The sequence below is a fragment of the Carex rostrata genome, chromosome 30 (genome assembly GCF_964058835.1).
Source record: "Carex rostrata chromosome 30, lpCarRost1.2, whole genome shotgun sequence".
Taxonomy (NCBI): domain Eukaryota; kingdom Viridiplantae; phylum Streptophyta; class Magnoliopsida; order Poales; family Cyperaceae; genus Carex; species Carex rostrata.
The window spans coordinates 6,125,209-6,150,503 of record NC_135947.1 but is presented as its reverse complement, the minus strand read 5'-3'; the positions used below and the strand labels follow the sequence as shown (position 1 = coordinate 6,150,503).

General features: G+C 36.6%; 1 long non-coding RNA gene across 1 annotated transcript; it reads left to right on the top strand.

The window, feature by feature from the left end:
- Positions 1-12,288: 12,288 nt before the first annotated feature.
- Positions 12,289-14,816, top strand: LOC144546568 (uncharacterized). The gene is made up of 3 exons (XR_013508834.1): positions 12,289-13,059; positions 13,342-13,742; positions 13,844-14,816. It is a non-coding gene; the product is annotated as an uncharacterized LOC144546568 (long non-coding RNA).
- The last annotated feature ends 10,479 nt before the right edge of the window (positions 14,817-25,295 follow it).

Here is a 25,295-nt window from a genome sequence, read left to right as displayed (position 1 = left end):
TTAGACCAAGGAAGAACAACCAAGGGATAACGAGAGTATCTTTGGTCAATTTCTGATAATCATCTCCCGGCTCTGTCCCCACTGTCTTAACGACATTAGATTTTCTCACAAAACAATTAAATTACCACCACATGACATTTCTATATGGATACAATTGAGTTGTTTCTATTAACCGAGCTTTCTATTACAGAGTAACGGAGTTAAATAGTTACGTAACATGCGTATGAAATAAATATATTAAATATTTATTACATTTCAAGTGTTCAAAATTTTACATTTTATATAAAAAAAAAAAAAAAATTACATTTTATATAATGGAAGGGCTTTTTAGCCTATTTTTCAAAAAAAAAAGTGTTCAAAATTTTAAGTATTTTGTTATATATAATTGTTAAGTTAACTTGTTGCTTTAATTATTAAGTTATGTGATTTTTTTATGTATTACTTTATAATTTCACTTGTGTGTTCTGTTTGCATAAGAAATTAATTGTAAACTAATCCTACTTTGGGAGGGTGCCAGGGAGCTAGCTATATTAGCTTTTCCACTTAAGTGTGTGTATGATACTTAATAATTAGGCTTTGGATCAATTTATAGCTTCGTTTGAAACATTAAATATCCAACATGCATGAAAGCATAAAGTACTCCTTCCCACTTCATTTATATTTTCACGTATTATAATACAAAATTTTATCCTATTTTATTTGGAGCAACTTTTACATTAGTTCTACTCAAAGGAAGCAATTATATCTACAAATTTTTGTTGAAATATGCTTGGTGTGATTTTAGATGTTTCTAGGGGGAATTTTGCAATTTCTGCATTTTTCCCTTTGGAGCTGACGGTGGATGGAGTGGGCCAGAAGAGCAATACAAAATATGGTAGATATAATATTAGGTGTGTTTAGGATGTTTTTCTGAATTTTTTGTTTTTTGTTGACAGTTTTAATTTTGAGGGCGGTATGGGTACTGGTACGTTTGGAGGTACAGTACCGGTACTAGGTTGTATTTTTTTTTATCTGATAGTTACTATCCGGTTTTCAAAAAAAAAAAAAAACTTTTACATTAGTTATGAAACATAGCAAATTGAATAAGAATTTAAACATATATATAGGTAAAGAGAATATATATAAAATGAAGAAAAGTGCTTTATTTTTTCATTGATAAGGAGAATATATAGGTATTTACTGGTACAATACTACAATCGATAAATCGGTACCGAATAAATATCCGTTTGTGTTATTATGAGACAAATCATCATATCATTACTAATTATATGTTTAAGGGCACAAGTCTCATTTTAAACCAATCACAAATCAATGATTAATCCTCATTATTCAAACCAAACTCTAACCAAGTTAAGACTCCCTAATAGCTCCCTTTTTAATTATATATAGGTAAGCCTCTACTCTATGAACAAATAATAACAAAAAAATCCTACACTCTATGACCCAATCATTGCTTGTTTGCCTTTCTTTGTAAGATTATCATCAAAAACCCTATCTTGTTGTCTACAAGAAAGCTAGATAACTACTAATAAAAACTTTGTCACTTTTATTTTTTGAAACTTAAGTAGGACTTTGTCTATATAACTTTTTTTTTTGTTACTAGGAAAACCATACCATAAAAGCTTTTTCCTTGTTTACTAAGTCCCAGAAAGTATTTTAATTAATTAATTAGCAAAAAGATCTGAAAATCACAGGGATAAAAAGTATTGGCAAGAAAGAAAATCTATATATCAAATATGTTAAAATCATATGGTACTCTGTTTCTATAGCAAATGGTCTTTAATTCTGTACATTGTCAAATTTAACTTGGGAATTTTCCGGGGCTACAAAAGCCACCTATCAGTAAACAGAAATCATCATTGCGTTAATTAATACAATAAATTTAAACTGAGAAAATTAATAAATTCTCTAGTAATGTGTCATCCATCAACAAAACCAGTCATCCTCCAAACTGCATTTCGAATGTGCCAAAGCTCACGGCCTCTTAGCGTTCGGCCTTGACCGCTACGGAGTGAAATTGCTATTTCGCCACCATTGCTCTTTCGGGACACCATAAGATGAGGCGGCACCAACTCGGTGCACTCTTCCTCATAGTGCCCCTTCATACTCTTGCGTGAAAGATGATAACCTGATGAACTACATGGTATGGCGATCGGAGACGAAGGAGGACTTTCGATATTACATTGGATGTTTTGGCTGCGTCGATGAGCGAAGTTCAATATCGTTTCTTGATCCGAAAATGATGAATTGGAAGATATGGTCTCAGGCCATAACACTTCTGCTTCAAGGAATTCTTCCATTTTGTGGGAAATGTTATCTGGGATCTGCTTTGTTTGAGTGCTAATGAGAAATTACTTTTTGCTATTTGGAAAACAAGAACTTGAAGTTGAAGAGAGAGTGCACAACAAGGAAACAAAGGAATAAACCATGCTGACGTGGCATGTTCTTGACCAACCACGTATACCAATAAACTGCTTCTAATTGATTGTAATTTAAAGAAATAAAAGAATTTGGATAATAAATGTACGAGAAAAAAAAAGGAACAAATTGTAATATATCAATTATTCATAAGTCAATAACATAATCCTCAATACATTAACTGCTAATTTAATGATTCCCTTTCTCAAAAGGTTCATGATCATGAGAAACAAGCATAATTGAAACAGCTGTCTCGCCTTCAGTAACTATTACTCCATTCCTGACAGCGTGGGTCCTTATTTGCATGCTTTGACACTAATTTTGGGTTTCTAATTACTCTGGCACACTTCTCTGACCATCTCTGTGTTTTGTGCTTGTAATATATGATAGAGGCATAGAGCTCTACGTACCCAACCTTTTCAATTTCATAAATAAAACTCTTTTCCGTCACTGACAAGCTATTTCAAAAAAATAATAATAATAATATGGGAGAAATTCATATATACTTTTATAGATCTTAAAATAATTATTTCTCTCTCTAAAACTTTATATATAATATAATATTTGCTTGTCTAAAACGCAAGAACTAGATCTCATATTTATCATTGTAAAATTTAAAATTATATTGCCCTTAAATTTTTTAATTAAAGTGATGCTTATGGAGGAAATTTTATAGCAAAGTTATCAAAATAATGTTCAAACTAGCCGTTGGCGGGGTTCTTTCGATCTTTCCTTAAAGTGACCAACTTATCCATCCAAAATTGACAGCTCTAGATGGTTCAGTGAAATTCGTATTTCCGAGAGAAGCCCAATCCGTGTCTTAATAATTAATTATTAATTTAATGTTCGATAGACATGTTACTGGGTTGGGCCTATTCATTCTTTTCTAAAACTATTTTGGGCCATACATTTTTGTATTTATTTGTACATGTTTTAGACTTTATATAGAGTGAGTCTATGGTACTATGCATATTACGATTTGGCACCGTGCTACGGCTCTATATTTGAGTTTTCAAATCCTAAAGGTCGATCCGAACCGTTCATCTTGTTTTTCATATTAATATGTGTTTGGAGATCAAATTTTACATTTTTTGAAATTTTGTTACTATTTTTTTAGATTTATTGAAAATCACTGTTTTTGGATGGTCCAGAATTTTCAGATCAAGTGATTTTCTAAATATCTAAAAAAATAGTAAAAGAATTTCAAAAAATGTAAAATTTGGTCTCCAAACACATATTAATATGGAGAACAAGATGAACGGTTCGGATCGACCGTTAGGATTTAAAAACTCAAATATAGAGCCGTAGCACGGTAACAACCCGTGATATGCATAGTACCATAGACTCACTCCTTTATATATGTTCGAAGATGACAATAAGAAATGATTAAGACTTGGATGATATGGATAACATGAGGTCTTTCTAGCTACGGTTTCAAAAGTTTATTGAATAAACTTCAAATTTTAATATAAGTAGCTCATTAAATTGGTTATATAATGAACTTGTAGAATACAAAAATTTTACTATTTTTTATAATTTATGAAAGACGGCAAAAAATGACTTAAAAATAATAGAAAATTACCAATATTTTGAACTATTTTTTTATCATATTTCTTAAATCATAAAAAATAGTAAAAATTGGTGTTCTACAAGGTTATTATATAATTAATTTACTAAATTATTTAAATTGAAATTTGAAGTTTATATGATAAGTTTTTGAGGCCATAGAACGAATGACTATGCTATCCATAGCAACAGCCTTCCTCATAAGAAATCCTATGTCACTATGTGGCAATTTGTTTTATTTTGCTTAAATCAAATTGCTTACCTCTGTGCGTTGACTATGATCTGATGACAACCAAATAATCAAAGAAATGAACAATATAAGTCGATGGAGCAAGTTTAATAACATATGGAAAACTGTTATGAGTATAAAGAATGTTCCAAATAATTGGTAACTTCTAATATTAATTTTCATTCACTTTCTCACTACTTTATTTATTATTTTGAAATTTATTTTCTTATTTATTATTGTAAATACTTTTTCTTTATAATGTGTGGCTTATGAATAGAGACATTATAATTTTATATTTTACATATGAAAAATATATGAATAAAGAGATAGTCACTCTTTACAGTCTCTCTATCTTGTTTATGTTTGTTTATCTTTATTTTATAACAAAAATAAAAAATGAATGCACTAAAATTAATTTATTAACCTTCTAATTTTGACCGCTTGACTTTATACTAAATTAATTCGAATGTTTAAAAATTTCACATGTAGATGTATCACACGTAAGGTAGGCGGGTTTAAACGGTTCGTATTCGTCATTTGAAATCGATTTGATGAGTTTTAGAGTTAAGCTCACCAAAACTTTGGTGAGCTTAAGAGCTTAAGGAGTAGAACTAGGGTGCTCTTAAGCTCACCAAAGTTTTGGTGAGCTTAACTCTAAAACTCATCAAATCGATTTCAAATGACGAATCCAAACCGTTGAAACCCGCCTACCTTACGTGTGATGCATCTACACGTGAAATTTTTAAACATTCAAATTAATTTAGTATAAAGTCAAACGGTCAAAAAATGTTCAAAAATGAATGCACTAAAATTAATTTATTAACCTTCTAATTTTGACCGCTTGATTTTATACTAAATTAATTCGAATGTTTAAAAATTTCACATGTAGATGCATCACACGTAAGGTAGGCGGGTTTCAACGGTTTGAATTCGTCATTTGAAATCGATTTGATTAGTTTTAGAGTTAAGCTTACCAAAACTTTGGTGAGCTTAAGAGCACCCTAGTTCTACTCTAACTTATTTGCTTTTTTTTTTTTTCATTACAAGCCCACGTGCCTTTTCCTTTTTTTTTATTGAAAACGACTGAACAAATTATGTACTGACTACTGACAAAATTGTCATCGTGCAAATTAAGATCTTTCATGGTTGACAGTAACTTGAGGAATATTATTTGACAATATTTAACTTACAAAATACAGTGCACTTAAATCTTCTTCGTTTTATTTCAAATATAATGTAACCACACAATTATTTTTGACGATGTAAAAGTTGCTACTGAGAAATTTAGAGAGGTTCTTTTTTTTTTTTTGGCGACTGCCGACTATTGAGGGATTTGAATGATTGGAGAAGAAGACACTTGGGTAATATATATCATTATTTTTACTACAGCATGTTTTAATAAATTGTAAAAATTTTAGAACCACCCATGCATTATTGCCTATAAAATATATACAGGGCTATATATTATTGCCTATAAACCCTTCAATAAGTTAATCCAAAAAAAAAAATATATATATATATAATCTACTGCCCTTAGCTAGATTGATGTTTCATTGGTTCAAAATATTATAGAAGAAATAAAAAACGGAGATGCTGTTTAATTAGTGATAGATAAATTAATAAGATGTTATCACTAAAAGAAAATGATATTCACTGTGAGGTAAAAAAAAAAAAAGATAATTAATATATAAGATTAATGACTGACCTGATCATGAAAATGTAATTAATATTTTAAAAAGAAACATTTTTTTGTTGTTGTTGTGATGCCTGTATCCGTGCCTTTCACACAAAAATCATAACTTAATACAAAAGAAACTAATTAATAATGCCTCTTTGACATTGTCATCCATCGATAAAGCCGGTCCTCCTCCAAACCGCACTTCTTAGCAGTTGAAGATCACGGCCAAATTTTAAAAGTTAAAGATAGCCAATTTTTTTTTATCAAAATATTAAAATTTCTTATTTCTCCATTAAAAGTTAAAATCCTTTCTTATTTCTTCGTGCATTGAATGAATCTGAAATTTTAAACTGATTTTATAAATTAATTTTACTTTAAAGTTTAAATGTCTATTTTGTCTCTGTTTTAAAATTGAGATTTTCTGTCTTCTTTTTCACCCCAAATTTTATAAAATTGCTCTTAAACTAAAAATGATGATTTAAAAGAAAAGCAAGAGATTGAGCTTCAAATGTTTCTTGGAAGCATCTAATCCCTTAAAATTTAAATGTCTATTTTGTCTCTGTTTTAAAATTGAGATTTTCTTTCTCCTTTTCCACTCCAAATTTTATAAAATTGCTCTTAAACTAAAAATGATGATTTGAAAGAGAAAAAGCGAGAGAGCTTCAAATGTTTCTTGGAAGCATCTAATATATATATTTTTTATATCATGATCCTAACTTTCGAAGATGTGTTCCACGTCGTGCTTAAAGCAAAAATTCACTTTTTGTTCACGGCCGAAATGAAACGTTTTGAATTAAGGTGCGATATATATGTATTAGTTGAGCATTGTGTTCTTGCCGGTCGGGAGAGAGAGAGAGAAGCGCATATATTACCGAAGCATAAGGAAAATCAAAGATGTTGATTAAAGCGGTTGTTGCGAACTCGTAAATTCGACTATCAATAATTACTGCCATGGTTGTGTCTGTTCCTGCGCTGCGTGAAGACAGGAGACTGGAGAGAGATAGTAAGGCGACAACTGGAATAGAAATGAGACTGTCAAATCAGAGGAAAATATCAGCTTAATCAGAGGAAAATAGCAGTGTTGTAGATTTTGCTCCACTAAGCACGTCTTAAATAAACCACGTGTCCCGAGCTCCTCCTACTGGAAAAGTGGAAAGGGGTTGATGAAGCATCCTCCTTCCACATATATTTTTCTTGTATAAGTGCCTCACGCCTTTTTTATATTTCATGAAATATTCTTCATTAAAAAAATTAATCTAGATTATAAAGACACGTGTCACGTGTATCGTTTGGCAATATATATATTTTTTAATAGATAACTTGATATCCTTTAGAAAATAAAATAGGGTTTCTTGAAAATAACGATTTAATTATTTATCTAGGAAGATTCTGATTTAATTAATGTATCTTGAAGAAAATAAGGTTACAATGAATGGGGATTAAGGGAGGAAATAAATCTACTAGGATCCCTTAGAATGGTAGGGTCCCTACAATTCCAAATCCAACCTTTCATTTTTTTTGAGATTTGTGCATAAAAAAATAATTTTTATAGAGATTCGTATAACTAAAAAAAAAATGAAAGATTGAATTTGAAATTGTAGGGACCCTACAATCTCTTAGGACCGTATCAGATTAATTTCCTAATCGTGAAGGAAAGTTGGAAATGTGCCAATTCCTTGACCAACACAAATCAAATGGCTTCTTTTAGTTGCGCAAAGTCCATTTCTTGACCAATTGGAGGATGCTATATATTTTACTATAAATTATCCTCCCCTTCATGAAAGACCATTTGAAAAGTTTAATGGATATGGTTGGAATAGGATGTTAGGAGAAACGTGTGAGTCATGCTCGCCAATTAGGAGGGACCAATGGAAGAGATACACATGGGGATACAATTAAGATATTTTAAAATAATGACAAGGCAAGCTACAAAAGCAACGTACAAAAAAGTTGAAAAAAGAGTGAGACCGAGTGGAGCATTCGGTCTGGAGAAAAAAAAAAAGTGGAGACCGAATGCTCCACTCGGTCTTTGTAATTTTTCAAAAAAAAAAAAATTATACTAGTTTTCTAAAAATTATTTTTCTATTTATGGTTTATAAAAAAATTCCTATATAGGTAGGTAGTCCCAACTCCCAAGGATACTTGAAAGCATTGGAGAACTGTAGTTTTATTGTGGGACCCACTTAATTCCCACGTAAGCTGAGCTTATTAGAAAAAAAAATTACCAGTGGAGCATTATCTTCAAACTATACCATTTGTGAGGAGGTTATTGTCATTATCTTAACTGTAGATTATGTTGACGCCATGGTGACCAGAGTACATGAGATGGTCAATTGATCGAGAATAAAATGTCAACAGCATCATCAAACCAATGTAATAAAATAAGATGAAGTTTTTTTTTTTGTAGCATCAAAATAAATTATCTCTGCCCCCACGCTGGTGACAGACTGACAGTACCATATAGGGAACGTTTACTAAAAAAAAGCCACAGAAATCTCCGTTTTGGTAATTTAGTTTTGGGACAACATACAAAATTCCACCTTATAGATGTATGTGTGGATTAATTAATTAGTTCTTTTTTTAGGAAAGATTAATTAATTAGTTCAGTAGAAGTTACAAACAGATAAATAATATATTTTTAAATTCGAAATTAGAAAACAATGCAACAAGGTTCAAATTCATAATGTGGATATAATTAATGCATTTATGGTTTGGGTAGTTCGTTTTTGTTATAATATATATAACCCTATTAAAAAAATTAGAAAGAATATAAAAGCTAATTAAAAATTAATTTGTGGATAATTGATAATATTTATAAAATTTCCAGATATTTCTGATACTAATTTAAATTTACTAATTCATATATATTATTATTTAAAAATTTCAAAAATAAAATATTCATAAATAAATAGCGAGTCGTGTTTCAAACGTAACACGTAAACACAACTACATAAGGAGACACAAAGGAGAAAAATGACATGGCATTAAGGTCCCTCTGTGGAAAAAGTGCAACACCAACCAAAATCAAATGAGGAAAAATAACCAAAGGGATAACTAGAATACATTTGGTCAAGTTCCCGAAAAATTTATTCTTACCATAATCGAAAAAAAAAAAAAACCAAAACACCTTTGTTTTGGGAATTTCTACATTTATCTGAGCCGCACAGCTAATATACAGTACATTTATGGGGGGGGGGGGGGGGGGGGGGGGGGGAAGATTAGCTTAGAAGTCATCAAAACTTAAACTATATTCAATATTGCAGTGCATTTTTTTATATTTTTGGAGAACTCTAAGCCAATATGCAGCTCCTCATAAATGAACTGCAGATTGACTGTATAATTCGGGTAAATATCAAAATCTTCCAAAACAGAGGTATTTTGGTTTATTTCTTTATTATGGTATTAAAAAAAATTCGGATCAAGTTCTGAATAATCATTTGTCAGTTTTGCCCCTACTGTCTTAACATTAGATATTCTCACTGAACATTTAAATTACCACCACTAGCTGACTTTGCTATAATTTCATAACATGTGTATGTAATAATAAAATTAAAAATTTATTGCATTTGCTCTTTCTATTCTGACTGCTTGGAATTAGTAAACATTTGCTCGAGCAATGCACCTCCTATCAATTCGGACTGGAGAGCTTTTGACGAAATCTTGGAGATTTGGAGCCGTTTGCAAGAAAACAAATCTTTCATATGTTTACATGTGCAAAGAAGCCACAACGAGTTGGCTGATAATTTAGCGAAGAATGAAAGATTGAATGGATGGGACTACTCTGGATATACTCTACCTTGTTTCAAACAGTACTCAATTGCAACAGAACTGGGAAACTTTATATTTTAGTTCTGAGTGATATTAAGATGTAATTGTACTGCCTACGGGCTTTTGATGACTAAAAAAAAAAAATTATTGCATTTCAAGTGCTCAATTTCAAAATTTTAAGTATTTTGTTAAAATTCTTAAGTTAATTTTTTGATGTAATTATTAAGTATGGATAAATTTTTAAGTCTTATTTTATAATTTCAGAAAATAAATTCTCTAGCTATTAACGATCGAGTGAGTTATCCATCAACAAAACCAGTCATCCTCCAAACTGCATTTCGAATGTGCCAAAGCTCACGGCCTCTTAGCGTTCGGCCTTGACCGCTACGGAGTGAAATTGCAATTTCACCACCATTGCTCTTTTGGGACACCATAACATGAGGCGGCATCAACTCGATCGGTGCACTCTTCCTCATAGCGCCACTTTGTACTCTCTCGTGAAAAATGATGGTGACCTGATGGCAGTGGCGGAACTGAGGGGGTGCGAGGGGGGGCCAGACACCCCCCATAAACTTCTGATTTGCAGTAGATTTAAGAACAGTGGCACCCCCCAAATAAATTAAATGGAAAATACAAGGCCCATTAAAAGGTCTTCTTCAAAAATACAAGGCCCATAGCCGGATAGCCCAATATGCAATATCATTAAAAGGTCTTCTTCAAAAATCAAAAGCTGCCAAGGGAGAGGACCGAGAGAGAGAAATGGAGAGGCTTCGTTGGCTCTGAAATTCACAGCGGCGAAGAGAAGAGAAGGCAAAGGCACAGCGGCTCGGCCCCCCCCCCAAATTTAAATCCTGGTTCCGCCACTGCCTGATGGATTACATGGTATGGTGATCGGAGATGAAGGCTAGGAGTGCTTTCGCTCTTACGTCCATCAGCGAAGTTCCATGTCCTTTCTTCGGAAAATGATGAATTTGAAGCGATGGTCTAAGGCCATAAAACTTCAACTTCAAAGAAATTCTTCCATTTTTTGGGAAATGCTAAACTTTGATTGTTTTTTTTAGTGTTAATGAGAAATTAATTGCTCCTGCTATTTGAAAAACAAGAACTTGGGAGTTGGGGCTAAGAGCATCTACATCCCTGAAACTCTTTGAGTTTCTAATCTGATGTGGCAGTTTCTAAACCAGTTTCAGGGATGCAGATGAGTTTCTTATTTAGCCATTTTGCTCCAAAGTTTCTTAATAAAAAATCGTTTATAAACTCTGATGTGGCCAAATAATTCGCTGAAATTTTTTTCTCTTGTAATTTATTTGCTGATGTTGCAATTAAAAAACTCTAATTTTAGTTTCAGGAATGTGGGGGTTTAGAAACTTTCAGAGACAATTTCTAAAAATTAGTTAACAATTATTTAGAAAGTCCAAGAGTTTCACGGATGTAGATGCTCTAAATTATATAGGGTGCATTTGGATTGGGGTAGAATAGCGCTAATCCAAGAATTGCTCCGCTATTCTTGAAATCCTGTGATCCAAACGTAAAACAGAAAGTAAGAGTAGCACGAGAATAGCGCTCTTCTGCTATTCTTACCAAGAGATGGTTTAGCGAATTTGGGGACGCTCAGGTTAGCGAAAGAAATAAAAAAAAATAACTTTTATGTCTTTGTTTATTCATTCTTCTCAACTGCTCTTTCTCTCTCCACTCTCTCCACAGAGCAATACTCACCTCTTGAGAAATCACGCCGGTGCTCAGATCTCCGACTCTCTGGTGCAAAATTATCGAAATCAATGCCAAGACTGTCTTCTCGGTGTAACAAGGAGTATATAGCTCTCACACGAGCCAATATCTATGGAGAGACGACAACGGTGATTCGCACCTATATCGGGTAAATACTTGAGCCCTTTTTACTTGATGCTTGATGTATGTTTGCGTATGCTTATCGATTGGATTATTTGGATGGAGTCTTGCGCGGGTTGTTGATTTTCCCGGCTTGACATTGGTGTTACCTGTGATGAAATATTTTTCTTTGTGCTCGTGTTTTTGTCACTGGCTTGTGCTTGATCTTTGACTGTTGCTTTGTCCTTGGTGCTGAGGCCTTGTGAGTGGGGCTTTGACCTCACTGGTACTGTTGCTGGTACCAATTGAGGCGTTTTTTCTTTAGGTTTGGCTTTACTGGTACTGTTACCGGTGCAGTCTGGTGCTTGTCTAACTATGGGTTTGGCTTTACTGGTGCTTGCTTGTTTTTGTTGCTTGATATATTGTGCCTAGCGTGGGTTCTGGTACACCCTGTTTAACAGCGATGAATATCCTACTCAGTGTCTAATCTAATATAACCTAATCATTATCTTCAAACGTAATATATTTTCCTCTTTTAACAGCGATGAATCAGGTATAGGCAGAGGTAAATTTCCTATGTCTTTGTGATGCCTTGTGATGGCATGAGGGCTTCGACCCTTTTTCCAAAGTTTGAATTTCTTGCTAACATCTGAATTGATTGTTTGGCTTGAATTTGATTTTGTTTGATTTAGTCTTGGTGAATTTTGTTGGAAGCAAGTTAATTTAGAAGCATGTAGGATTTTATTTGGGTCAGTTTGGAGTTGGTTTAGGCTAATTTGGTCTTATAACTCCTAATTTTGTGTAGAGATGAGCTGATTGTGAATTTTGTGTAGAGCTTCTCATAACTCTGAATTGGGTGTTCTTGGTCTCTAAAATTCAAAAAAGTCATGATCTATATCTCTATTAAATTTCACCTTTTTCTAAATTTTCTAGCTGGGTCGAACTCGTGTTAGCCTAAGCTGGTACCGGTTTTTTATGTTTTCTAGCATGTTGTCTTTTCATTTTCGTGTAGAACAGATCACAGATTCAAATGAAGTGTTCTTAGCGTCTAAAGTTTCAGGGAGTCGTGACCTACACCATAATTTATTTTCAATTCATTTCATGACCTAGAACTATGTCAAATTAAGTTCCTTTCATGGTCAGTTTAGTACTGATATGCTGTTTTTGTGAGCTGAAACTTGTGTTTAAACCCTGAACTTTGAAAATTCACTACAAATTGTAGAAAAATCCAAATTGAATGATTCTTGATTCTTTTTTTGTTTTTCTTATCTTGGTCTTGTCTATCTACTGGTACAAGGGTTTGACCAGTTTCAATTTGGTTTGACTATTGGTATCAGTTTAGTAACAGGAGGTCGGAATGGGCAATTTTGGTGCCATTATAGTATCAGTTTGGTTTTCTTTTGTTTTTATTTCTTACATGCTCAAATCTAAAAATGAACTTGAACCAAGTATGCAATTTTTTTTGACTAATTTTTTGTTTTCATGTAATTGTCAGATTGTGTTGTAATTCTACAGTAGCAGCGAGAGACGGTGGCAGCAGAGATAAATGAGACGGTGGACAGTAGTGGCAGAGGTAAATTTCATGTCCTTTTTGTTTCCTTCATCTCTACGATGCCTTGTGATGGTATGAGGGCTTCGACCCTTTGTCCAAATGTGAATTACTTGCTGTTTTTTTTAATCTGAATTTACTAGTCTAAATTAATTGTTGTCTTGAATTTACTTGTCTTTTCATATATTTTTTTTTACAAAAAAAAATTATTGTCAACAAGTTAATTTTTTTTTTCTGTTTGGATGTCTTCATTTTCAATGGTACAAGCATGTTGATAATTGCCCTTACTTTCAATCTTTAACCTAGTATCATGGAATTACCTAGTAAAGCCTTGGGACGGGGTAACAAAAAAAAGGAAGAAATCTGGTCAACCGGCGGAAGTTCAAGAGATTGGGCAAAACAGGTCCATAAACTTCAACAAAGAAGAGTATGATATGTTATTGGCAGCATGTAGAGAGATCCAAATCCAAAATGGGAAGACCGACCTCAATTTCACCACACATAAAATGCAACAAATTAATGAACTTTATTATGCCAATAACGAAGGAATCCTACGGACGCAGCTTCATCTATCCAATAGGCTTAAAACAATGAAAAAAGAGTTCAATGTTTTTAGAGAGTTGTCCACAAAAAGTGGTTGGAGCTGGGACTATGAAAACCATATGGTAATACCACCTAGTCCTGATGTTTTTGCGGAATTAATTAAGGTGAGACAATTCAAATTTCTTAATTCATTTTAATTGTTCATTGATTCATAATTTCTTATAAATCATTTTCTATAACATAATTTTATTTTACATGTATGTAGAGTGAACCGAAACGATTGAAGTACTATGACAGAAAAAAATATCCCTGGTATGAATTGATGACGACAATGTGTGGGGGCAGAATGGCTAACGGGGGTCATCACATCAGTGCTTCCGGCACTCAACTCTGTGCTATTGGTAGTAGTACCGGTAGTTCTGACGATCCTCGAGATGACGAGCCAATGGATAATGAAACAGAAGACACTATTCAGCAGCCATTTTCACATCCCGGTGATGAGACTAACACTAGTTTCATGCACGTTGCGCAGAGCTCTATCCCAGCTAGTGGGAGCTTAGGGTCACAAAAGAGAAAAATCATAGATGACAGTGTGGGGATGTCTCGGGGGCAGAAAATTCAAAAAAGAATTTCTTCCAAAAAATAAAGTTGTTCAACAGATGGCAGATAATGGTACCAAAATGGTTCAAGTCAATGAGCAACTTGTTGAGGAAACACGACGCTTTAATAAGATAAGAGAGGAAGAATCACAACACTCAAATAAGATAAGAGATGATAAAGAGTGGGAAGTTGATGAAGCTCTTGGAAAGTTGATCAATTTACAATTATCACCCCTCCAACAGAATTTGGTTATGCAGAGAATTGAAGACTCGTTGCAAAGACGATTTTTCTTGAAGGCATCAATTCAACAGATAATGGAGTGGATAGCTTGTATAACTCCACAATATGGCTTCACCCCACAACCTGGATTCACTTCACAAGGAACAAGTTCACTAAACCAGCAACCAGGAAACCCGTTTCTTAATGGAGTAAATGATGCCTTCAATTTTTTCTATGTCAATCCACGCCTACCGGGTCAATGACAACTCGCTTGTACTATTATTGTAGGATTTAGTTGTACTATTATTTTCATAATTTAGTTATGAATTGTGCTACTATTTCTGAACTTGTTGTTTTAAGTGATTTTTAGTTACTTGAGAACTTGTATTTGAGAATTATTTTTTTTAGATGTTTTTAGTTACTTGTGCTACTATTTCAGTTGTTACTAGTTATATTATTTCTTTTTGCTATCTCTAATAAATGATGTTGTTAAAAGTTCTAAAGTTATGTGAATACACCTTGCAGCAAATGTTGACTGATCAGCAAATGTCGATTGATGAAGAAGGAGATGAGATGATGTTTAAAGTTCGAAATGCTATTATCAATTTGAACAATTGGTATTGTGATGCGATGCAAATGTGCAGTACTGATTTGAAGGAAGTGAGGAATGAAAGGAAAATGACAAGCAAAGATTATATTAAAGACATATTAGAAGGTTATCACCAACGTTGTCATGATTCTTTCCGCATGAACACATAAATTTTTTTGATATTGTGCGATGAAGTGCGACAAAAAGGAATAATAACAGAAAAAGATGTAGCAATTGAAGAACAGGTGGGGATGTTTCTACATATTGTTGCACACTTTGATCCTATGCAAAAAGTAGGCGAGGACTTCCAACATTTCAAAGAAACGGTGTGAAGATGTTTCAATAAAGTATTGCATTCTATCTTACTTTGCAAGCAGATTACATAAAATCACCAGGTTCGGATGCACCAATACATCCAAAAGTATCAGAGGGGACATTACATGCTCCATTCAAGGTAAAATGTTAAGAATGAATTAATACAAAATAAATATACAGTATATCAAAAATGCCATATATGTTTGCAATTTAAATATTATTTACAGGATGCATTGGGAGCAATCAATGGTACGCACATTCCCGCATGATAAACCCAAGGAACAGTTTCGTAATAGGAAGCAAGTTTATTCACAAAATGTTATGGCAGTCGTTGACTTTGATGATAATTTTATAGCCGTAATAGCTGGTTGGGAGGAATCAGCTGACGATAATTTTATTTTACGTAAGATAGTAGAAGATGGTTTTGTAGTACCACCTAATAAATACTATCTTATTGATGAAGGTTACGCAAATACAAGGCAATTCATAAGCCCACATCGTGGGAGACCTTATCACTTGGCGTCTTTTCAAAGGAGACCTCGAACCTCAAACCAATATGAATGTGCAGAGGATTTGTTCAACCATCGACATGCACAATTTAGGAACATTGTTGAGAAAACATTTGATATTTTAAAAAACTGATTCAAAATTTGGCAATTGATGCGTAGGTATAAATTCAAAACACAAGCTAGAATTGTTATTGCATGTTGTATTTTACATAATTTCATCAATCATCACAATAAACTTCAACGTGTTTCAGATGAAGATGAATTTGATGGAGTTGTGCAAAATGATATTTCTATTGGTGATACATCTATTTTGGGAGATGTGGGGGCTATTGATAGTGCGGTAGGGGATGAGGTTAGGGGAGTTATCAAAAATATTTTGTGGGCTACTAGGTGAGAGATTCTTGATAATTTTTTATATTTCCTAAGGATTGTAATATTTAATTAGTTAGCTATGGTGATGTATTTTTGTATGACTTATTTAGAACCAATTATGAATTGGTTAAATACTTATAATGTTGGATTAATTTGAAACTTACATTTATTTTAAAAAAAATGTCAAATTAAATCATCAAAAATAAGGAATTAATTGTTAACTAATTACCTCTTCAATAATTAATATGGGACCAAAGCAACTGGAATACTGTGTGTTCTCCCTCCCAATATTCATAGAGCCTATCGTTATAATTCTCAAACTATTGATATATTATGTAGCACAAAAGCGTCCTATTGATGTACAAATCGAACGATCGTTGTTTCTACAGGACAGGATAACTTGCCGCAGCACAAGCTCAGTGAACTTGTCATATATTGCATCACTTGCTATTCTCGTGTGAAAGATGATGACTTGATCAATATGCAGTGGCGGAGCCACAATGTTGCAGGGGTAAGCACCTGTCTATCTCTGAAAAAAAAATTCTTCTTTTGACTAGGTTCTTCGATAGGTCTTGCCTCCCTGAATTTGATTCTGCCTGCTTCTGGATTCAATTCGAAAATAACGATTGTTAGTTCAGACTTCAGAGATGATTTGTAAGTCGTTTAATCTAATTAGAAAATAAATTTATTTTTAAATCTTTGTTCAATTCAGAGTAGCAATTCCCCTCCGCTCAATTAATACCAATTGTTTTAGAAATTACAAGTAATTATTTTAGTAGTTTTGGTATCAATTAGTAATTTATTAAAAATTACAACCGATTCGATATGCAGAGATGCAATTTGATAGGCGGACGGAGGTGGGAAGAGAATTATAGAGGCAATTCAAATCCAAACCCGTTAAGAAAAAAAATATTCAAACCCGATTTCTGCCAACTTCTGACTCAAACCCTAGCTACGCCACTTTCAACATGGTATATATGCTAATTGGAATGGCAGAGTGCTTCCATTACCATGGCACCGAGTTTCGGCTCTTTACATCGATCAGCCTGATTCGATCAATGTGTTTTTTTCAAAGATAAATTGAATTTGAATTAAGGGTTTCAAGCCACATAACTTCTGATTCCAGCAGTCCAGCAACTTTTCCATGTTGTAGAAATGCTAATTAGGAATTTAAAATGCTTTAAATGTTCGAGTGGTAATGAGAAATTGCTTCTACTCTTGGAAATGACAAGTTAGGAGTAGATCAGATTGCATGATATATAAAAGGTTACTCAAGAGCAACCCTTTCTTCTTTTGTAATCTATTAAAAAAAAATCATATCAATGGAATGTGGGCTACACCCATATTTTTATTCAAAAAAAATTCAGCAGGTTATCTTCATGCTGACTTGGCACATCCTCAATAAACCACGTGTCCAGAGCTCCTCCTACTGGAAAGGGGCTGATGAATCATATCCTCCTTCCATATATAATTTTCTTGTATAAGTGAATCACGCCTTTCTTATATATGTATCATGAAATATTCTTGAATAAATTAATCTAGATTATAATTAAAGACACGTGTACCGTTTTGGCAATATTTTTTTTAAAAGAAAACTTGATATCCTTTAGAAAATTAAATTGGGTTTCTTGAAAATAACGATTAATTAATTATTCATATAAGAAGATTCTGATTTAATTAATATATCTAGAAGAAAATGAGGCTAAGATTAATTTTTTTTTTGAATGAAAGGCAGATTCTGCCATAATTTATTGAATTGAAAAAGATTTACAAACATCCTTCAGAGTGCAAGGGTACTGCCTTCCTTTGTACATACAGCCTTGCTGATTTACACATTACCCCTTACACTTTCACTATTTACAGAATTACTAAAACCAATTGTATTTAGCAATTATAAAGCCATAATCTCCCTAAATCTCTTGCCTGCAATGCAGTGACCTCCGGTGGAAGGCACTGCCCTCTGAAAATTAGGTTATTTCTCTGCAACCATATATGCCAACAGATACTAATGAAGTACACGGAACCCCATTGAAGGAATTTTTTGCCCCTGCCAGAGAAGCCTCTCCAAGTTTTACTCCATGATGTGACTATATCAGTATCGACCATTTCAAGAGAGATCCCCATTTGTCTTGAGACCGAGTTCCATACCCTTTTAGCATATTGGCATGTAAAAAGTAAGTGAAAAGCTGTCTCTTGAGGGCAAGAGGGACACATTACACAGTGACTTGGACATGGGATATGCCTTCTGTGAAGCACATCTCTTGTCAGAATACGACCTTGCAACAACAGGTAGCAGAAAATTCTGACCGTTTGAGGTATTTTTGCACTCCAGACCTTGAGAAAAGGCCATTTCTCCCTGCCCAGCGCCTTGATTGAATTGTAGAGTGATTTGGATGTGTACAAACCACTACTCTCCCATTTCCATCTCAACTGATCATTATGCATTGTGCAAGACCAATTGAACATTGGCAGCAATCTGAGCAATTCTTTCCAAAAGAAGGACCCTCCAGTATTCCAGCGATTCACATCATGAACAGTTGTAATTCGGATCCTGATGATAGTAGCCGACCAAATGGTTCCAATTGTCGTATTAGGCCTCCACCACCACCTTAGCAGGAGACTTATATTTTGTAATTGCAGGTCAATCAAACCCATTCCCCCCCATTCCTTAGGTGTGCAAACAGTCTCCCACTTAATCAGTGACATCCCCCTCTTAGCCCCCTCCTTCTTTCCCCAAAGGAATGACCTCTTGATGAAATCAATTCTCTGTACCACCCAAGTCGGCAACTTGAAACAATTCATGAAATATACCGGCAACGCCGAGAGAACTGAATTGACTAATTGTGCCCTACCTCCTCTTGACAGCAGTCTTCCCTGCCATCCCTGTAACCGTCTCTCAAATTTTTCGATAAGCGGCAGGAAGTCCGCCCTCTTTGGTGTCGTAATTGTTAACGGCATGCCAAGATATGTAATCGGAAGGTACTCACGCTTACAACCCAGTATTGCCATTGCTTCTCCAATTAGGTCCTCATTCATATTGAATGTCACTATCGAACTTTTGGAGAAATTGATTTGGAGACCTGAAATTGCCGAGAAGGCTCTGAGAAGGAGCTTGAAGGTCACCAGAGATGGTTGATCAGCATTGGAGATGAAGACTGAGTCATCTGCATATTGTAGAGCTAGCAGGGACTCCCCAATCTTTCTTGAAATAGGTTTATTGAGGATCGTATTGGTCACCTTGACCATCTGCTGTAATGAATCCACCGCAAGTATAAATAGCATAGGGGATATGGGATCCCCCTGCCGAAGACCCCTCTTATGCATGAAGTAGTCTGTTGATTCGCCATTGACACAGACTTTAGTGGATGCTGAATTAAGTAGTGATGTAATCCATGATATCCAACGATCTGGGAACCCCCTGACCCGCATGATTTGGAATAGGAAACCCCAATCGAGTGAATCGAACGCCTTACTGAAATCAATTTTTGCAAAAATCGCCGGCCTTTTTGAATGAGCAACATGATGGAGCAGCTCCCTCGTTGAAATGAAATTCTCAGAGATGAACCTTCCTTTAATAAATGCCGACAGCTTTTCAGAGATTAACATCGGTAGGAATCCACTGAGCCTATTAGATAGGACTTTTGATAGAACCTTGGGCACGAGGTTGATTATACTTATAGCCCTGTAATCCTTCACTGTCTCTGCCTGTGCCATCTTTGGAAGCATAATCACGTTGGCCGTATTACAATCCCTCAGATCCAGCTGCCCTTCATAGAATTTCTGAAAGATGTGCATAAAATCCAATTTAATTATATCCCAGTATTTCCTGAGAAATTCATTACTCAATCCATCTGGGCCCGAAGCCCTGTTGGACGCCAGGCCCTTAATAGCATTCTGGATTTCGGCTTCTGTAAACCTCTCTCCCAGGCTATCTAGGTCCAGTGGTTGTGGATACAGTTTGCTTGCATCAAAAGCCTCCAATTGGGCCCTTGTACCCAGAATATTCCTCAGATGAGATTGAAAGGCACTCAAGATGTCAGCAGGTCTGGTCAACAGAACTCCATCATGTTGCAATGTGTTGACCAAGTTTCTTGTAGCCCTAGAGGAGGCGAATTTATGGAAATAAGCAGTGTTATTGTCCCCCTCTTTCAACCACTGGCAGCGAGCTCTCTGCCTCCATCGTTTTTCTTCGATATTTGCCAGCTCAAACACCGTAGCTCTTAGTCCTTGCCTTATTTTGAATTCCCCTTCTTGGAGAGGTCTAATTTCCTCCAATTTATCGTATAGCAAGATCGCTTGTCTACTCAATGTTAACCTTCGAGCCAGAATACCAAACTTTGCCTTCTGCCATAGTATTAATTGTTTGTTCAGTGCCTCGGTTTTGAGATAGAAGCATTGTGTACCCTGCTCCTCATTTAGACTAGCATCCCTCCATACTGCCGCCACTATTTGTTGAACTTCCGGATAATCGAACCAGAAATTTTCCCACCTGGGCTCTTTCTTACCCGGCCTCCTCTGGCTACATGTGAGCACAAGGGGGCAATGGTCTGAGATGACCATCTCCATCGCCTGCAAGGTTACAAGGGGGAAATTGAACCCAGGCGTCATGAAGACTCGATCAATCTTTGAAAAGTTTGGAGTTGGGCGCTTACTTGACCATGTGTAGGCCCTATTTTGCAACGGTATTTCCTCCAACTCGAGTTCTCTGATGAGGTCATTAAAACACTGCATAAGAGACAACCCCCTAAGGTCTCCAGGATGGTCCACTAGCCACCTTGTTAGATTGAAGTCCCCCAAAATGATCCAAGGATGTCTAACCATGTCTGCCAACCTCCTTAGTTCATATATGAAGGCCCTTTTGATCCCCACATCATCCACACTCGGTCCATACACTGAGGTAACCAAGAACACTCCACTCGACGACTCTTGCCTTAATAGTGCAGACACCGTGTTAGGTGTCGTCCAGGAATTTAAAAGGGTGAAGCCATACTTCCAAGCTATGATAGTCCCTCCCCTGGTGCCAATTGCCAAAAGTGACGCCCCTCTTCTGTCAAAGAAATTTGGTAATGCTCTTGCATGGCACATCGGGTCATTAGTACTCCACTTGGTCTCCTGCAAGCAACAAATATCACACCTGGACTCCTTAATCGTATTTTTCACCACATTACACTTTTCATCGCCCCCCAATCCTCTCGTATTCCATGTCATAACTTTGATTTTTTTAGATTCATTTAGAATTAGTGCTTCCTCCAACAGTATCCGTCGAGTAGGGACCTTTATAGCTCCATTTCGGAGTCCCTCCCTTCCCCGTCTAGTCCTATCTCTGTGTCACCATTCCCAAATTGCGTTTCCGGGACTTGACTCACCAAATTCAACCTTTCTGCATTATCTCTTATCAATTCATTTCTAACTGCCTCAGGTAGTAGACCCCAACCCTCAGCTAGCTAGGCTAGAAATGAATCTGTCACTTGGATTTCATGATATCCATCCAGGCCCAGTGAGATGTCAGGCCCAGCACCCATTCTTTTAGACGGCCCAGCTTCGTCATTACCTTTAGTCATAGGCTTTCTTTTGACTGTAGCCCGAGGCCCAAATAGAGGCCCATTTCCCTTCTGGATGAGTAACTGTTGTGGACACATGGTGATTAAACGCTCATCACCACTTATTAGAGGTGCCACGTCAGCACTAGGAGACAACAGGTTGGTAGGAGAAGGTTCTGAGTGATTCTCTACGCTAACTGGTGGTGTCAGCAGCACATTGTTCCCCACGGTATTCCTCTCGTCCGGGTCTGCAGTTGCTACGAGCGGTGTAGTTCTTTGTGTGGCGGATGCCGATAGCATAGTAAGGATACCCGCCTCAACACTGTTTCTTTGGAGAATGGTGACTTGAGCCCCTTTTGGCGTGGTGTGCGCAGTATCCTCCTCGGGAACAGGATTTCTCTGGGCTCCTGCATGAGAGTCATTTGGATTATTGGAGCCCGGATTTTCTGTGACTTCTCCCTGTGGTGATGGGCCTAGAGGTTGATACTCCTGAGCTCCACCGGCCGCCGTTGACATGGAAGTAAGGTTGAAGTATTGATGGATATCCTGCGGAAGAGAGCCCAGATCTCTGCCTGTACACATCTGCATCACAACTCGTCTAGGTAGACGAATCATGTCTTGTTCATCTTGCTGCAAGTCATCTGAGGTTGGAGAGCCTCCATTCGGGGACATGACTGGCAAAGGTCTAGAAAACTCCGGTGGCCGTACTGGCATATCCTCCTGTCTGTAAATAGGTGATTGAGACCATTTGATCGGAAGCACCCGTACCACCGATTTGATACCTCCGATGGTCATCTCTGCCTTGTGGGGAATGCGTTCTAGCTTGTCTGTCGCCACAACCACCTTCCAGGCGGAATAGTCCACTGCATGAGGAGGGGATATCGACCCCAAGAACACCCCAAAGGAACTTACCAGGCGTTTAATATTCCTCTCTCTCCATAACCTGACCGGCAAGTCTCTCAGTTCTAGGAGGACCTTGTATTCCGGCATTACCTCAGTAGCCTCCAAATAGGGGCTCCATGGCTGAAACTCAAGCCCCAAGTCCCATATTCTAGCTGGTATGGCCCGTAGGAATGTGTCTGGTGCCAATGCCGGTGGCAGATGGATCAGGCATGAAGAGCATGAGAGTGATGCTACTGTTATCTCCTCAGGTTGAACTAACTCAGTAGCCATCGCATAGTCCACCACCGTATCGACCCTGAGATCGCCTTCCCATCCTATTGCCTGCACCACCACACCTTGACGGAGCCGGATGAGTTCCTCTTCGTATTCCTCATCCTTGTCCAGAAAACATGACACCAGCTCGGGTCTGTTAGTCGGCATGTCCGGCCAGCGGTGAGGCAGTGGACCCTCGAGGAGATCATCAAACAGGGGTTCAAATGGTGGCTCTAGGCTTGGCTTATGTGGGTTCCGAGCTGGCTGTTCTCCTGGCGCCTTCTTCTTAGTGAGACAGCGTGTACCCGGGTGACCATCTTTCCAGCATCGCCCACATTTCATTGGATTGCGGCATCTGGCCTGGGTGTGGCCATGTCTGCAACATCTGAAACAACGGTTTTTCCATTCAGGAAAGGCCAGAGAAGGTGGAAAACGAAGTGTTGTAGGGCTATGGGGAGAGACATAGGAGACATAGGCTGGTTTGGGCTGAGATTGATTGGGGTGGTTATGGAGCTGCAGTGGTGGTGGAGGATGGTTGCGGTAGGTGGGCTGGGGATGGGTTACGGTAGAAGTCAGGGGTGGTGGCATAGATTTGTTCTGGGGGATTGGGGGTGATGTGATTCTCAGGGGCTGAGGGGGGGGCGATGGGAGGAGTGGTTCCTTGGGTCTGAACAAGGGTTTTTCTCTGGGTGGTTACTGCTTGTGCGTAGGTCTTGGCATATGGGACGTAGGGGATGGCCTTGGTCGGAGGAGGGCTGACTGACTGCTTCCAGTGCTCCGGGTATCGACGCCTACTTTGGACTAGCTGCCATTCTCCTTGAGTCGCCTCTGCTCCTGCTCCTTGAGTCGCCATCCTAATGTGCAACTTCGCTAATTTGATCAAGGAAATGGAGGAGCCGGACGTAGGCTAAGATTAATTAATGGGGATCAAGGAAAGGGAAGTTTTAAATGCCAAGGTCTTGGCCAACACAAATCAGATGGCTTCTTTTAGGTGCGCAAAAGCAGGAACACTCTGCTCCATTTTTCGAAAATGGAGGAGCCATTTTTCTTTAAATTAATTTGGAAATAGTTTATACTGTTCTTTAAATATAAACATGGACCAATATCTTTGTATTTTAGTTTTTTTGTAAAATGTCTACGTAAAAAAAATTACCTAAATTAAAATGTTTGAAAGGGGGGATACATTTAGTCTATTATAATCTATCTCCATTTGTAAAATTATAATAGATAGCATGCATCTAATTAGTTACATGGATATAGAAGGATGTTAGGAGAACCGTGGAAGTTATGCTCGGCAGTTAGGAGGGACCCGGCGATTTTTATTAATATCCCTAAAACAAATCAAAATTTTAAAAATGCCCCTGCTCCCAATTTTTTTTTAAAAATGCCCTGACCGCCTGGGCCCAGGGCGGCCCAAAATACCCTGTGAGGCGCCACCCCCTGGGGCGCCCCATAAGGCAAGTGAGGCGCCAGCCCTAAGGGCGCCCCATGGTTTTTTTGTTTTTTTTTTTTATATAGATTAATTTTGATTTGAAGAATTTTGTGAAGAAAAACGGATTAAAATTCATAATAAATCCAGGAATTTAAAATTCAAATACATTACTAAATAATACAGTACCGTCGAGTCCATAGAATAAGGTAACATAAAATTCATACAGCAACAACCAGTTCAAATATCAATTATACAAACCGTTACAGTTAAAACATAAAATACTACAACAACATACAATTGGGGTCTAAGCCTTACGAGACGAGGAGCTTGCTCCCTTTTTTTCCTCAGCCCGACGGACGCACGCAGGACACTCCCACGTAGTGAGACGAGCGTCGTTCAGCAGATCTGCATGCGGGTCCATGCAATTGGGATGAACAGCTTTGCCACATTTATAACAGAAGAACATATCCACCATATCTCCGTTCAGCTCACATAAGCAGCACTGTCCCCATCCAGGTGGAGGGACCCTGTCCACCCAGCCTTCCATCAGCATTTTTCTAATTGATGGATCAAGAGTGCTCAGAAATGCTTCTTTATTTTTGGGTGAAAACAATCTTTCCAAATTCCTCATCGTGTAGGCTTCAGCCGTCCAAAAATTATTAATGAGTGCTCTTTTTGCTTCGCGTTCGGTTTCAATTCTTCCTCTATTTTTTCCAACTTTGGGTGCCATTATAACTAGGGTTTCAAGTGACAGCAATTGATTAGGAAGGCTAATTATGTGCGTAATTAAATACTAACTGTACAGTAATCAACGGCTAATTAGAAAATAATTAGAAAATATGTAAAAAATAATTGAAATAAATATTTTAAAAATAATTAAAAGAAATATTTAAAAAATAATTACCAAAAATATTTAAAAAATATTTAAATTACCTGTAGCTGTAGTCGCCCAGAAAATCGCCCGAAATCGCCCGAAATCGCCTTGA